Below are 15,971 nucleotides of genomic sequence, written 5' to 3' on the forward strand. Positions count from 1 at the left end.
GCACACAAGGGTTTTTTAGATTAGTCAACTCTCCTTCCACTCCAGGTAACGGTAGCTATTGGTAACCAAGAAGTATCAGTACGTGATCCAAAGAAATGTCTCCCACAGATGAGAATGTCAAAATCATAATGTGTTGCTGAAGCATTTGCAATAACATGCTAGAGTTTTCAAGTGCTCCTAGAAAGTACTGAAGCCAACACAATCCAGGGCACAAAAAACTCAGTAGAAACTGAAAGTTCTGTTTGAGAATAATGAATTACTTAGGAATAGAGGAGACGACTCACCAAAAGGCAAAAGTACGGCATTGTGAACAGATACACAACAAAAGGTACAGAGCTTTGCTTTGCTAGCTGGAGGCAGGCAGGGAGTTGGAGGGAAGCAGCTCAAGGGAGAGTAGGGAGCCATCCATGGGTTAGCTATGGGTGCAGGTAGAAAGGGCGGGTGGGAGACAGATGGGAAAGCAATTTCACAGACTAGGGCGTAAGATGGCAGCACACAATTACCTGACATGTATTGGATGGGAGTAATGGGAAAGAGATGTGTGGGGGGGGGGGGGGGGGGGGGGGGGCATGCACCCCTGCCCAATACGTGTCAGGTAGTTGTGTGCTGCCATCTCACACCCTAGTCCATGAAATTGTTTGCCCAGCCATCTGCCATCTGCACCTCTCGCTAGCCCATGGACAGCTCCCCACTCTCCCTTCTCTCCCTTGAGCCACTAGATACTTCCCCCAAGCCCCCTCTCTGCCTCCGGTCCCTCTCCATCCCTCAACCCACCCCACCCTGCAATCCCACCTCACCCCAGGACACTCATCATGGACCAGGATAGAGCTGGCAGTCGACTGAGCACAATGTAGGGAGACAGGTATGTGCATGCGAGCAAGCGCGTGTGTGTGTGGGGGGGGGCTTCTCCTACAGCTTGAGAAAAGAATTTCACTCTGAAAGCTAACAAAGCTCTGTACCTTTTGTTTGTGTGTCTGTCGATGACGCAGCGCTTCTGCCTTTCGGTGAGTCATCTCCTTTCTTCCTAAATGATTTTGTTTATAACTTGAAGTTGGCAATAGTGAGATCTTTGGGGAAAATTTAAGCTTATACCAAAAGTATTGGGAAACAGTAATGGAGTCGGTGTATTTGTCATAGTAGACAGGAAACTCAAATCCACCAAAATAGAAGTTGAAGCTGCATGTAAGATTGTTTGGGAACATTATCAAAGGTGTGCAAACAATTATACTGTGGTTCTTCCATCAACTATCAGATTTCCTCCATATGTAACTGAAAACTTTAGAAAAAAACTCAGTTTGCTTGTACCTAAGTTTTCTAATGATACTGTAATCATTGGAGGAGACTTTAATCTTCCAACAATCAATTGGGATGATTAGAGTTTTGTTAATTGTGGATGTGACAAGACATCCTATGAAATGTTACTAAATGCCTTCTCTGAAAACTGCCTAGGATAGCTAGTTCAGAACCCACTAATGATGGAAATACATTAGATGTAATGGCAACAAATACACCTGACCTCTGAAAAATCCACATTGAAACTGCTATCAGTGACAATGACACAGTTATAGCAACAATGAATACCAAAACACAGAGGGCAACTAAATCAAGCAGAAAGATTTACATGTTCAGCAAATTAGACAGAGAAACAATAGAGTCATATCTCAGTGAGGAACTTGACACTTTTAGCTCAGGACAGGACCATATGGAGTATCTATTACTCAGGTTTAATAGATTAGTTGACCATTGTGGGGATAGATATGTACCCTACTTGGTGTACAGTCACTGTAAAGAAACTTCTAATGATACAGGGATTAGTGCATAATAGGTATAAAACAAAGCATAGGGTTATAGACACACAGATGCTGAATGAAAAGTGACTGGCAGTAGTGCATGGAGCCTTCAATGACTACCATAGCAGCATCTTGTCAAATGATCTTTCACAAAACACAAAAAAATTGTGGTCATATGTAAAGGCTGTTAGTGACACCAAAATTAGTGTCCAGTCACTCATGGACAAGACTGGAACTGCAACTGAAAGTAACAAGGAAGAAGCAGAAATGCTTAACTCTGGTTGCAAATGTTCTTTTACAAAGAAAAACCCAAGAATATTGCCCAATTTAATTCTTGTATCACTGAAAAGACAAGTGAAATCAATATTAGTGTAAGTGGCATTGAAAAACAGTTGAACCATTAAAATTGAACGAAACCCCTGGGCCCGATGGGATACCTGTCAGATTCTATAAACAATTAGCAGCTGGGTTAGTCTCTCTGTTAGCTATAATCTGTTATAGATCCCTCAAACAAAAAGTCATACCCAATAGTTGGAAGGAAGCACAGGTCACACATTTGTATGAGAAGGGTAGCAGAAGTGATCCACAAAATTACTGTCCTATATCGTTGACATCTATTTGTTGTAGGTTTTTAGAACATATTCGGACATATCTCGAACAGAAAAACCTCCTCCATGAGAAACAGTACAGACTTCAAAAACATACGAGAGGCAGTCAGATGAAAACCGAACGCTCACCACAATAAGATCATGGAATGGTACCATTCAAATGTAATCACCACAAGCATTAAAACATTTATCCCACTAGGAGACAAGACGATCACTTAATGTTTCATAGAACGCAGTCAGTTGCTGACGGATCTACAACTGCACCCACTCTTGCACTTCCTCATCTGAATGAAACCAAAAGTCCTTGTGTTTCTTTTTTCGGGTTGCCAAACATGTGAAAAATCTGTGCTGTACAGAAGATATTGCAGTGTTTCCCAATGAAATCACCGAAGTGTAACCTTTGTCCGATTGCCATTGTGAGGAGGCAAGCGTTATCATGCAACAGAATGATTCCATTTGACAGTATTCCTGGGCATTTTGACTTTATGGTGCACTGCAGTTTCTGCAAAGAGTCTTCACAGCACTGTGTAGTGATTGTGGTTCCATGTTTGAAGAACTTGACGAGCAAAGGAAGCATCCTATTGCATGATAATGCAATCCTATTGCATGATAATGCCTGCACCAATACTGCCAATTGGATGAAGTCTAGGTTTTGGCAATTTGGTTTGGAAACACTGCAACATCCTCCATATAGCCTGGATCTTTATCTCGGATGGAGAGTCGTCATCAGATGTAGAAATAATTTTGGGTGTACCATGGAGAAGTGTGTTGGGTCTCTTGCTGTTCATGTTTTATATTAATGATTTTGTGGAAAATATTAATAGGAACCTCAGACTTTTTGCAGATGATGTCGTTATTTTCAGTGAAGCGAAGTCTGAACAAAACTGTACAAATTTCAGTCAGACCCTGATAAGATTCCAGAAAAGTGCAGTGATAGACAGCTTGCTTTAAAATGTTCAAGAATGTACAATTGTGCACTTCACAAAATGAAAAACACGTAGTATCCTAGAGTATAATATTTGAGAGTCGCAGTTGGAGTCTGCAAACTCATACAAATACTTGGAAGTAACACTTAGTAGGTACTTTAAGTGGAATGAGCACATAGACTCAGTACTGGGAGGGTAGCAGACTTTGGTTGTTTGTTAGAATACTAGGGAAATATAAGCAGTCTACAAATCACTAGTGCTATCCATCCTAAATATTGCTCAAGCATGTGGGACCTGTACCAAATAGGACTAGCAGGGAATATTGAACTTATATGGAGGAGGTCAGTATGAATGATCATAGGTTTGTTTGACCTGTGGGAGAGTGTCACTGAGATGTTGAAGCAACTGAATTGACAGACTCTTTGAGATAGATGGAAACTACGCTGAGAAAGTCTACTAACAAAGTTTCAAGAACCAGCTTTAAATGATGACTCTAGGATTATAATACAGCCCTCTACATATTGCTTCCATTGGCATCATGAGGAAAATAAAGTTCCCATAAACTTTGCATCCATGTCTAGGTTTCTTATCCATAACCATTAAACCACCATCCACAGTTTGCAGAAACTGGTCAAAGTTGGGTCCAATGCATGCACATTTGCTACGGAGAAGCAGTAGCTACTTTTAAAATAGCTTCTTTACTGCTAATAGATGTGACCTAAAAAGTAGTCATTAGCACTAGCCTCAGTTTGTCGTTAATACACATTACTAAAGTTGCTTGTAAGGGCTGCCTGGTAATGTAAAACCTAGCTCTCCTTTGTGATGGGATTTACAGAATACAATGTGAATTAATGATGGAATTGCAGATTTTTCTCAATGGAATTGAGGTCACATGACCTGAAGGGTTTGGCAGGGATAGGGGGCATACTGGCCTTGGTCTCTGAAGTGTTCGTGATGCACTATGAAGCAACGGGATGATACATTGTCATGCTGAAGGTACTTGTAGCCCAAGAGGAACTGCAGGCATAAAAATGGATACACATGATCAGAAGTATATTCCTGTATCATTTGTCAGGGAGAGACAATGACCAGCAGACCAGGCTTCCATTTAATCTCAGGTAATCTCATACCCCTGTAATAGACCTAGATGCGAGACGTGTCCCATACATCCACCCACCACCACCTATTCCAGTCCGGTCACTAACATCACCTATCCCATCAAAGGCTGGACTACCTGTGAAAACAGTCATGTGGTGTAAAAGCTAAGCTGCAACCACTGTCCTGTATTCTATGAAGTTCATCCAAATACAACTTGGTCAGTGTGTCCACCTTTGCCTTACACGTAAGGTGGCACCACGTAACTGTGGGTATGGTGGCGCCATCTATTAGTAGAGAGACTGATGTGTGCGCACCATTTGATGTTGCATTGCACCAGTGTGGTTTCACCCTGAAGAGAAGGTGGTCACACAAGTTGTCGTTCACTACCGAACATGCAGGCAAGTAAGCAGGCACAACAAGGAGTAATTCGATTTTTGGCAGCAGAGGGAGTTGGAGGCCGTGAAAAGTATCAGCGGATGGAGTCTGTGTACCGCGAGTACAGTCTGAGTGGTTCAAGTGTTGTGGAATGGCAAAACTATTCCTTGAGGGGTGCGAGTCATCAGAAGACGATGCTCGTTCTGGACAGGCTCATTGTGTCAACACCGGAAATGGTTGCAGAAGTGAATGCTAGTCTTGGACACCCGCAGAATCACCGTGGACCTCTAAAACAAGCTATTTGCAGACATGAATTTGCAACAGATAATGAAGTATGTCACTGGGTCCAGGCCATTTCAGTGACTGTTTCATAACCTGTGCCATATGGATCCTCCCCACCAACACCAACTTTTCTGAATTGCGCAGGGAACTTTCTGTCCATTGCATCCTGCGTTCCTGTAACCCTCCTGGCCACAACCTTTGTTTTGTGTGTGTGTGTGTGTGTGTGTGTGTGTGTGTGTGTGTGTGTGTGTGTGTGTGTGTGTGTGTGTGTGTGTACCTTAATGGCCAAAAGCTATAATTGTGAGAGTCTTTTTGTTGTGCCTATCTGTGACTCAGCATCTCCGCTATATGGTGAGTAGCAACTTTCCTTCTCATAATATTGTTATATTCCATCCTGTATTTTCCATTGTTTGATTATTGTTAACTATAAAAGACAAAAGTTTGTATAATCATCATCATCATCATCATCATTTAAGACTGATTATGCCTTTCAGCGTTCAGTCTGGAGCATAGCCCCCTTATAACATTCCTCCACGATCCCCTATTCAGTGCTAACATTGGTGCCTCTTCTGATGTTAAACCTATTACTTCAAAATCATTCTTAACCGAATCCAGGTACCTTCTCCTTGGTCTGCCCCGACTCCTCCTACCCTCTACTGCTGACCGAGCGAGGTGGCGCAGTGGTTAGCACACTGGACTCGCATTCGGGAGGACGACGGTTCAATCCCGTCTCCGGCCATCCTGATTTAGGTTTTCCGTGATTTCCCTAAAATCGCTTCAGGCAAATGCCGGGATGGTTCCTTTGAAAGGGCACGGCCGATTTCCTTCCCGATCCTTCCCTCACCCGAGCTTGCGCTCCGTCTCTAATGACCTCGTTGTCGACGGGACGTTAAATACTAATCTCCTCCTCCTCCTCCTCTACTGCTGAACCCATGAGTCTCTTGGGTAACCTTGCTTCTCCCATGCGTGTAACATGACCCCACCATCTAAGCCTGTTCGCCCTGACTGCTACATCTATAGAGTTCATTCCCAGTTTTTCTTCGATTTCCTCATTGTGGACACCCTCCTGCCATTGTTCCCATCTACTAGTACCTGCAATCATCCTAGCTACTTTCATATCCGTAACCTCAACCTTGTTGATAAGGTAACCTGAATCCACCCAGCTTTCATTCCCATACAACAAAGTTGGTCGAAAGATTGAACAGTGCACAGATAACTTAGTCTTGGTACTGACTTCCTTCTTGCAGAAGAGAGTAGATCGTAGCTGAGCGCTCACTGAATTAGCTTTGCTGCACCTCGCTTCCAGTTCTTTCACTATGTTGCCATCCTATGAGAATATGCATCCTAAGTACTTGAAACCGTCCACCTGTTCTAACTTTGTTCCTCCTATTGGCTCAATCCGTTTATATTTTTTTCCCACTGACATTACTTTCGTTTTGGAGATGCTAATCTTCATACCATAGTCCTTACATTTCTGATCTAGCTCTGAAATATTACTTTGCAAACTTTCACTCGAATCTGCCATCACAACTAAGTCATCCGCATATGCAAGACTGCTTATTTTGTGTTCACATATCTTAATCTCACCCAGCCAGTCTATTGTTTTCAACATATGATCCATAAATAATATGAACAACAGTGGAGACAGGTTGCAGCCTTGTCTTACCCCTGAAACTACTCTGAACCATGAACTCAATTTACCGCCAACTCTAACTGCTGCCTGACTATCCATGTAAAGACTTTTAATTGCTTGCAAAAGTTTGCCTCCTATTCCATAATCTCGTAGAACAGACAATAACTTCCTCCTAGGAACCCAGTCATATGCCTTTTCTAGATCTATAGATACAATTCCCTGTTCCACTCATAACACTTCTCCATTATTTGCTGTAAGCTAAAGATCTGGTCCTGACAACCTCTGAGAGGCCTAAACCCACATTGATTTTCATCCAATTGGTCCTCAACTAATACTCGCACTTTCCTTTCAACAATACCTGAGACGATTTTACCCACAACGCTGATTGAAGAGATACCTCTGTAGTTGTTACAATCTTTTCTGTTTCCATGTTTAAAGATTGGTGTGATTACTGCTTTTGTCCAGTCTGATGGAACCTGTCCCGACTCCCAGGCCATTTCAATTATCCTGTGTAGCCATTTAAGACATGACTTTCCACTGTATTTGATGAGTTCCGACTTAATTTCATCCACCCCAGCTGCTTTATTGCACTGCAATCCATTGACCATTTTCTCCACTTCCTCAAATGTGATCCTATTTCCATCATCATTCCTATCCCATTCTACCTCGAAATCTGAAACATTACTGATCGTATTTTCACCTACATTGAGCAACTCTTCAAAATATTCCCTCCATCTGCCCAAGGCATCCACAGGATTCACCAGCAGTTTTCCTGACCTGTCCAAAATACTTGTCATTTCCTTCATACCTCCCTTTCGAAGACTGCTAATTACACTCCAGAATGGTTTTCCAGCAGCTTGACCCATAGTCTCCAACCTGTTTCCAAAGTCTTCCCAAGATTTCTTCTTGGATGCTGCAATTATCTGTTTGGCTTTGTATCTTTCTTCAACATAACTTTCTTTGTCTACCTGAGTTCTAGTATGTAGCCATTTTTGATATGCCTTCTTTTTCCTTTTACAGGTTGCCTTGACTGTGTCATTCCACCAAGCTGTTTGCTTCATCCTACTTTTACACACTACTGTTCCAAGACATTCTTTAGCAACTTCTAGTACTGTGTCCCTGTACCTTGTCCATTCCTTTTCCAATGACCATAATTGACTACATTCAACTAACTGGTACCTTTCTGAGATCGCTGTTATGTACTTGTGCCTGATGTCCTTATCCTGAAGTTTCTCCACTCTTATCCTCCTACATATGGACCTGACCTCCTGCACTTTCGGCCTCACAATCCCAATTTCACTGCAGATTAAATAATGATCAGTGTCATCAAAGAATCCCCTGAATACACGTGTGTCCCTCACAGCCTTCCTGAATTCCTGATCTGTTATTATATAGTCAATGACAGATCTGGTTCCCCTGCCTTCCCAAGTATACCGGTGAATGTTCTTATGTTTAAAAAAGGAGTTTGTGATTACTAAGCCCATACTGGCACAGAAATCCAAGAGTTGTTTCCCGTTCCTGTTGGCCTCCATATCCTCTCCAAATTTACCCATAATCTTTTCATACCCTTCTGTTTGATTTCCAATCCTGGCATTAAAATCACCCATGAGCAGAACACTGTCCTTGTCCTTTACTCTAACAACTACATCACTGAGTGCCTCATAAAAACTATCCATCTTATCTTGCGCTGTCCCTTCACAATGCGAATATACTGACACAGTCCTAATTTTCTTGCTAGACACTGTCAGATCTATCCACATCATTCGTTCGTTTACATATCTTATTGCAACTATGCTGGGTTCCATTTCTTTCCTGATGTAAAGCCCTACACCCCATTGTGCTATTCCTGCTTTGACTCCTGACAGGTAGGCCTTGTATTCTCCCACTTGCAGGTTGCTAGCCTTACTTGCCCCGAGTCCCATTGGGTATTACCCCTAACGGTTGAGGGACTAACCGGTGGATTTGGTAGTGTATAAAATATATCAAAATTTCTTTTTAATGGGAGTTATGTTCAAAAATCGTTTTATATATTGACATTAAATTTAAACACAGTCACATGGACCTGATTAATAGGAGGAAAGTTTGTGGAATAACTTTTTTTAATGTCTTTACATCTTTGATAAAGCACTATATAAATCACAGTTATGTTTATGTTTTTTTTAATCCTTTATTTTTGTGTGAAGTTGTGTTTTTCCGGTATAAACAGTTTTCTATGAAACACTTCTTCCATTTCCCTTCATCGATAAAACCACAGTCTTTTCTGTAAGTCATATTTTGGCTTATTTTTCTTTCCTTCAGTCATCATCTGATTGACTCGATAGTCTTTTAGGCAAGAAAATGTATCAGTGGAAATTTATGAGATATATATAAATACATGTAAATATTAAATTTTCATTTTAAAGTTTTATCGAGAAACTGTGGACTATAAACACAACATTTTCTTAGAACCTAGAGTGGCAACCCAAACTGGGTTAAGCAAATGAAGTTTTATTATAACGTGTGATAGAAAATATGTATGAGCTAGTACATCACAGTTTTGACTTTGTGTTTTGTAACAAATAAAACAGCAAAAGTTTTGGTTATAAACATAAAAAAATTGAAACTTAATGAACAGGATTCAGTCCGTGTTATATCAAAAGCAGACCATTGCAACTATGGCATTCCTAATGGATCATCTGAAATTTTTAGTATTCTTGATTACACAAGAATGAAATTTATTGTTTCCATGCCAGTGAATGCAAATATGCGAGGGCAGTTTATCACTTTCTGATAACTACATGAAAAATGAGATCTCTCACTAAGCTTACATAAATTTAAAGTACACTTTCCATAGCATCACAGAAAATCACAAAAAATACCCTTATCTTCATTAATATGTACATAAATTCTCAAGGATAATTTCACAGAAGTTTGCATGAAAACGATGTTGACCTGCAGCAAAGTTTCACAAAAGTGTGCTTTCTTAATTTAAATTACTACAGCAAGATTTCAAGTATGCTTTCTTAATTTAAATTACTACAGTAAGATTTCTTAACATTTTCTCCAATATCAACAACCCCTCCCCGATTCCCAATTCTCTTCATGCTCAGTTTTTCTTTAGTTATACATAAAACATGTCAGACATTTGTGTGAATGTAACTGTATTACGAAAAGGATCGTTTCTACTCACCATATGGCAGAGATGCTGAGTCACAGATATGCACAACTAAAAGACTATGGAAAGTGAACTTTCGGCCTACAAGGCCTTTGTCAAAAATTGACAAAACACACACACACACACACACACACACACACACACACACAAATGAGTGTGCGCACAAATGCAACTCACGTGCACATGACCACAGTCTCTAGCAGCCAAAGCCAGACTGTAAGCAGCAGCTTGGGAGAGTAGGATAGGCAATTGGGTGCTGGGGGTAACGAGGACGCTGGGGCGGGAATAGCAGGGTAGGTGTGCGGACGATAGAGTGCTGCTTGTGGGTGCAAGCAGGGAGGAGGTGGAGAGAGGGTTTGGCTGCTAGGTGCAGTTGGGAGGTTAGATGGAGGGCAGGGGAGGGAGCGGGTAGCTACCTCCTCCCCCCTCTCCCTTGTCCTCTGTTTAACGTCCCGACTGCACCTAGCAGCCCTACCCTCTCTCCACCTCCTCCCTGCTTGCTCCCACAAGCAGCACTGTACCGTCCACACCACTGCCCTGCTATCCCTCCCTGTCCCCACCCCAGCCTCATCCTTACCCCAACACCCGGTTTCCTCCCCCATCATGCGCTGTTGCCACAGTCTGGTTTCAGCCGCCAGAGACTGTTGTCATGTGTGTGGTTTGCATGCAAGTGTGTGTGTGTGTGTGTGTGTGTGTGTGTGTGTGTGTGTGTGTTTCGTCTATTTTCAATAAAGGCCTTGTTGGCGGCCGTAAGCTCACTTTCTGACAGTCTTTTGTTGTGCTGTCTGCAACTCAGAATCTCTGCTGTGTGGTGAGTTGCAGTTATCCTGCTCATAATATTGCAACATTCCATCCTGGATTTTCCATTGTTAGCTACTTGTTTGAAAAATGTATTCTGGTGGTACTTATCCATAGTTAGCAACAGCATTACTTTGTTCAGCATTTTTGACAGGTAAACATCATCGTTTCCTTTTCCCAACAAAATGACATCATTACAGAGCTATTAACTGAAATCGCCATACTTTAGTACCATCAGGCCCACAATTAGCATATCATAAAATCATCTTAGCCTTGACAGACAAAACACCAATTATACAGCACAAAATCAACTTACTCCTCACTCAATACACAAGACATGTTGACATGTGAACTACTGTAACTCAGATCACTATAACAACATTACCACATCATCATTGTCATGATCGCACTATCTCAATCTCATTATCATTGCTCCAATACTCATATATTACCTCAAATCTCTGTATAAATATTGACGAAAATGTCAAAATATAACTTCCACAACACTCCATAAATTTCAGCATAAGACCTCAGTTACAAAAGTATTATGACTATATCATTCATACTCAATTTATGACCCTGAAATACTTATTCAAAACACGTGATCTCTTACATTGATTTCTTATCAACAGTTCTTCAAATCTCTCATATAATTATCAATAACTCGTATCACAGAATTCTGCTCACTAAAATTTTCAAATTATAAACTGCCACAGGGCTAATAAATAGAGTTGACACATTTTATAAAAATACAGTTCCAAGGTCTTCATTCTCAACAGTGTTTTTACTAATGCTTCAGATGTTTGCACAGTTTTCAGTAGCTGGCTACACTCACAAAGTTACATTAAAATTTAAACAAGTTTCACTTTTCATCTCTTGGTTAATGATTTAGCAAAGTTCAAAACTTCTTGAAAAATGTACAATAGTTCCCTAAATACAGCCAAAATTTATATATATATTTGCCTCTGTGTACTCAGCTTGAAAAAAAAAGGGAAAGTCTTCATTCTTCATGTAAGTAAATAAGACTAGACATGAAAACTTTTCAAAAAAGTATAATATTTCTCCAAACCAGTCTCATTTTGTTAATAAATCCTGAATATTCCCTAACATAGCTAATTTTCTTCAGTACATCACAGCAGTTTTCAAATATGGTCAATATCCATCACATGAACTTTGTTGGCTATAAACACAGCAAAAATACACAGACATACAAAAAGTCTTACTTCATGCAGCATTATTTTCAGATATAGATAATATGACGCACATTCCTTTACAAAAATACCAGAATTTTTTTTTCATTAAACATACTAACATGTGAATGATTACTTGTTTGTACTGTGAGATTACATTTTAGTCCGAACCACTCTTAACTTCAATTAGCACTCTGACACTTTCTTAGGAATGCATCACAGGGGATTTGGTCATTCCCATCTCTTCAGACATACTGAGGAGTAATAGTAAAATGACAGTGTTCTGAGGGCTGCAGTGTGGGTTGTATACATCACAGTATGCTGAAACATTGTAGACATGTTCATTAATTGGTACGCTCGTGGTGTATGCTGGCAAAAAGTAATAGTTCCACTTTCTGCAACTAGATGCAATCACGACACTGTAAGCTGTAATAATGTGAAATGTTTCCTGTTTTGATACTAGTTAACTGTTTGTTGCTTGGCGACACTTGTTGATTTCTTTTGTGAAGTGACTGTTGGTGTCAAGGGTTACAAAGATGGAAGTTTACCAGCCAAAACGTAATGGCTATTGAGAAGAAAGTGTGGGCACTGCTGGCAATGTTGCTTTATCAGAAAGACAGCAATAGCAGCACTGCATAGTGGGAATATCACTGACAGAAATTGCAAAGAGGCTCCATATCAATAAATGGGTTGAACAGTGTGATCAAGAAATAAGCTGTGTCGTGGGAATTGTCTCTCTCATTGCTTTACGCTGATGTCCCTACAAGATTCAGAATGTGCATCAAATTAAGTCCAAAGGTAGGCTAGAGTGCTGTGACTTTGTCCTTCATTTTTTGGCACACATGGAAATGGATGAAGTGAGGCCAGGGAACATTCTTTGGATGGATGAGGCACATTTTATTTTGTACAGTGCTGTGAATGCAGAGAACTGTTGCATACGGGGTTCTACTCTGCCATATTTTGTGCAGAAACATCCACTGCACTCAGCTTATATGAGTATATGTTGTAGTTTCACAAGCTCCTTCATTCTTGGTCCATTTTTCTTCCAGGAGATGACACCTTGTGGGCCAGTTAGGTGTACAGTGACACTTGCATATTATAAGGACCTCCTTGGGCAATAAGTGATTCCAGCATTGCAAGAAAGCAATGATGTCCACACCACTATTTTTGTGCAAGATGGGGAGACACCGTATATTGCTTGGCAGGTGAAAGATTTGCTTTGAGAAACCTCCGGTTGTTCCATATTATCTGTTTACTGGTGTTCTGTCCTCCAAGGATATATGCCGGCTGTGTTGTGCATGCCTAATGGCTTTCCTTCTAACCCACACCCAATGCTCTTTCCTTTGTTACTATTCCCTGACACTTAACTTTACTCAGTGTCCACCTTTTTCTTTCTCTGCTTTCCTGTCTTTTATTGTTGCCTTCCAAACCACACACATGTTGACTGCTGGGCAAGCCTGCATCAACTGTCTCATCTGTGCACAACAAACAGCTATGTTTTATTTTCGATGGAGATGCAGCCCACGTTAGGTCAGAGAATGACATATTACATATGTCCTTCCAAGTTTTTGCTGCACTTGACACTTTATTAACTAGTTATGCTTACATTATGATGAGCCTGTTCCAGCAGTTTTCCCAAGTGATAGTATATCTTAGTATCTGCTTGTTTGACATCTCAGATGTTGTGATGTAACTACAATATTGCATTGTGTAGTGTCGATGGTACAGGGAAAAAATCTTGGGCTGTAAATTAAATATGATGACTCTCATTGTCTTCACTGGGATAATAAATTCAGCTTCCCTTTCCTACGCACATTAGTAACTGAAGTAATGAAATAAAAGTGCCCGTAATGCTGTTAACCAATAAGATAATTAATCACTAAGCACTTTCCAGGTGCCAATTACATGAAATGATGACCCAAAATGACACAATTTCAATTTTCACTAATAAAAGTTTACTATCTTTAAAATGTTCACACAAACTCAAAGACTGGTGAAACCAACTATTTCAGTATATGGCTAAAATCAACTCGGGCCCCCAGTATAGCAACAGGTAAGTTCCCTGTATAAAATTTAAAAAATTGAAAACTGCCGGAAAACATTAACTATGTTCACTGCTAATCATAAAAGGAGATTAAACCACAGACTATCTGACACCTTATTAGAGTCAAACCAACAAATGACACCAAATTCTAAGTGCCAATTTGTAGTAAAATTAATCAGAATCCACTGGTAAAACTGAAATTAAGTCCGACTTTAGGATTCAGCAACAGAATACAAAACCCACATCACACGAGAATCTCAAGTCCAGTTGGTCAACTGGCTACAAATAATCAGACGTCTGATTAAGCCCCAAGTTTCCTAAGTCCAGTGACTGGACTACCTGTAAGACTTTTTTCTTTCTGAAGAGTGCGTGGCTGGAATCAATACTCAGCCTGACCTGGGTGTTGCTTCACTAACTCACACATAAAACTCTCTGGCGAGCAAAGGTTTCATCACCATACAGGAAAATGGTGAGACAGGGCAGTGGAAAGAATGGGAATTTGTATTGGTGCTGATAACCAAGCCGTTGAATGCCCCACGACCCAATATCATCATCATCATCATCATCATCATCATCGGTTCCTGCCTCATCCTGCTTGTACCGAACTATGTTCACATCATGTGCCCATCGCCCCTATAAAGCCATGGTCCACCCCCTCCACGAAATTCCCTTATGCACCATTTAATGAGGTTTATAGTTTCACCAGCTTCTCTTACTTCTTTTGATGCAGAGTATATGTGAATAATTTGATTGTGTTATTAGCTGTGTGCTGAAATTCTAGTCTAAAATGATATGTTATATTAAGTAGTACATGTAATAGATCCCCCAATAATTAAAGTTGAATAACTGCAAACTTTGTTGCAATTCTCAAAAAGAGTTCTTTTTCTTTGTGCTGTTAAATATTATTAAAATTATTTATTCCTTGATGGATTTTTACTGTTCTTTACGTTGCACTGCTCAGAATTTGTATAGCTTGTATAGTTCATTAGTTATGGATGAAATTAGGCAAAATTATAAACAAACAAAAGAAACATACAAACAGAATTATAAATCTCAAGAATTAAAGGTTCTAAATCATATGTTTTGACTTCCAGCAGTGGATACTGCCTTGCTATATGTGTATGTTTTTGCACTAGATTTCATACCAATTATCAAATTCCAGTTAAATGTGTCTCACTGGTGAATTAATTATGCTAAATTGCATGTAAGTACCACTCAGAGCACTTTGCCAAGAGCTACAGTTTGGTTGCTTGATCTTCATTGTACATTAATTAATAAAGAGATTATTATACTTTAGTTGACTGACAATAAATTCACACCAGCTGTTATGTCGTGGCACCATCACGTCAAGATGTATTTACACTGTTCATCGCATCACGGCACATCAAGTCAATTCAAATCACATGATCTCAACTCACATGGCTGTCCTCAACTATTTTTTTCACAGGAATTGCTATTTTTGTAAGATGGTTTTCAACTGTTTTTACACATGAGTTGCATATACACAATGCAATGGATGCTGGAGCCACATTTGTATGAAAATGACATTTATTGGACTTTAATGGTTTGCAGCTTGCAAGAATAGTTTGTCTATTAGAGAGGGAAGACAGAAGTGGAAAAAAATAATGTGGTTCCGAAAAATGTCATTATGTGGTACAGAGGGGGAATTTCATGTACTATACAAGAAGTTCCAGAAAGAGGAGTCTGCATTTTATATTTTAGAAAGTCGAAGCATCAGTTTTTTTTTAAATTGATTTGTTATGTCAAATTGCATCCAGAATTACTAAAGGTACATGGTGTTATTAGCTGCCATCACATCCCATGAAAAAATAGTTTGTTTAAGGTTGAGTTTCATTGCTAGCACAGTGCAAATTCTTGTACAGTAGTCATATCCTCTCAATACCTTTCCCTTCAATACATCTTGTATTTGGCTTTTAATAGTTCAAGTGCCTTATTTGTTTTGGGGTTAGCTAGTGAAACTACAGAAATATTGACCACAGATGTTTGCAAAACAGTTTCACACACGATCCAGAGAGTTACTTAACAATAAATAAGCCTGCCACAATCACATAT

General features: G+C 40.0%; 1 protein-coding gene across 4 annotated transcripts in view; it reads left to right on the forward strand.

Annotated features, from left to right (window-relative positions):
• LOC126183537 (N-alpha-acetyltransferase 80) overlaps positions 1–15,971 on the forward strand; it is a 145,344-nt gene that overhangs the window by 22,010 nt on the left and 107,363 nt on the right. Inside the window, exon 2 of one of the 4 annotated variants that reach the window (XM_049925617.1) lies at positions 12,904–13,059. The exons of the other annotated variants lie outside the window; for them this stretch is intronic. The gene's annotated coding sequence lies outside the window, so the exon portion shown is untranslated. The remainder of the gene's footprint in view (positions 1–12,903; positions 13,060–15,971) is intronic. 4 annotated transcript variants of the gene reach the window in all.

The sequence above is a fragment of the Schistocerca cancellata genome, chromosome 1, assembly GCF_023864275.1.
Source record: "Schistocerca cancellata isolate TAMUIC-IGC-003103 chromosome 1, iqSchCanc2.1, whole genome shotgun sequence".
NCBI classification, from domain to species: domain Eukaryota; kingdom Metazoa; phylum Arthropoda; class Insecta; order Orthoptera; family Acrididae; genus Schistocerca; species Schistocerca cancellata.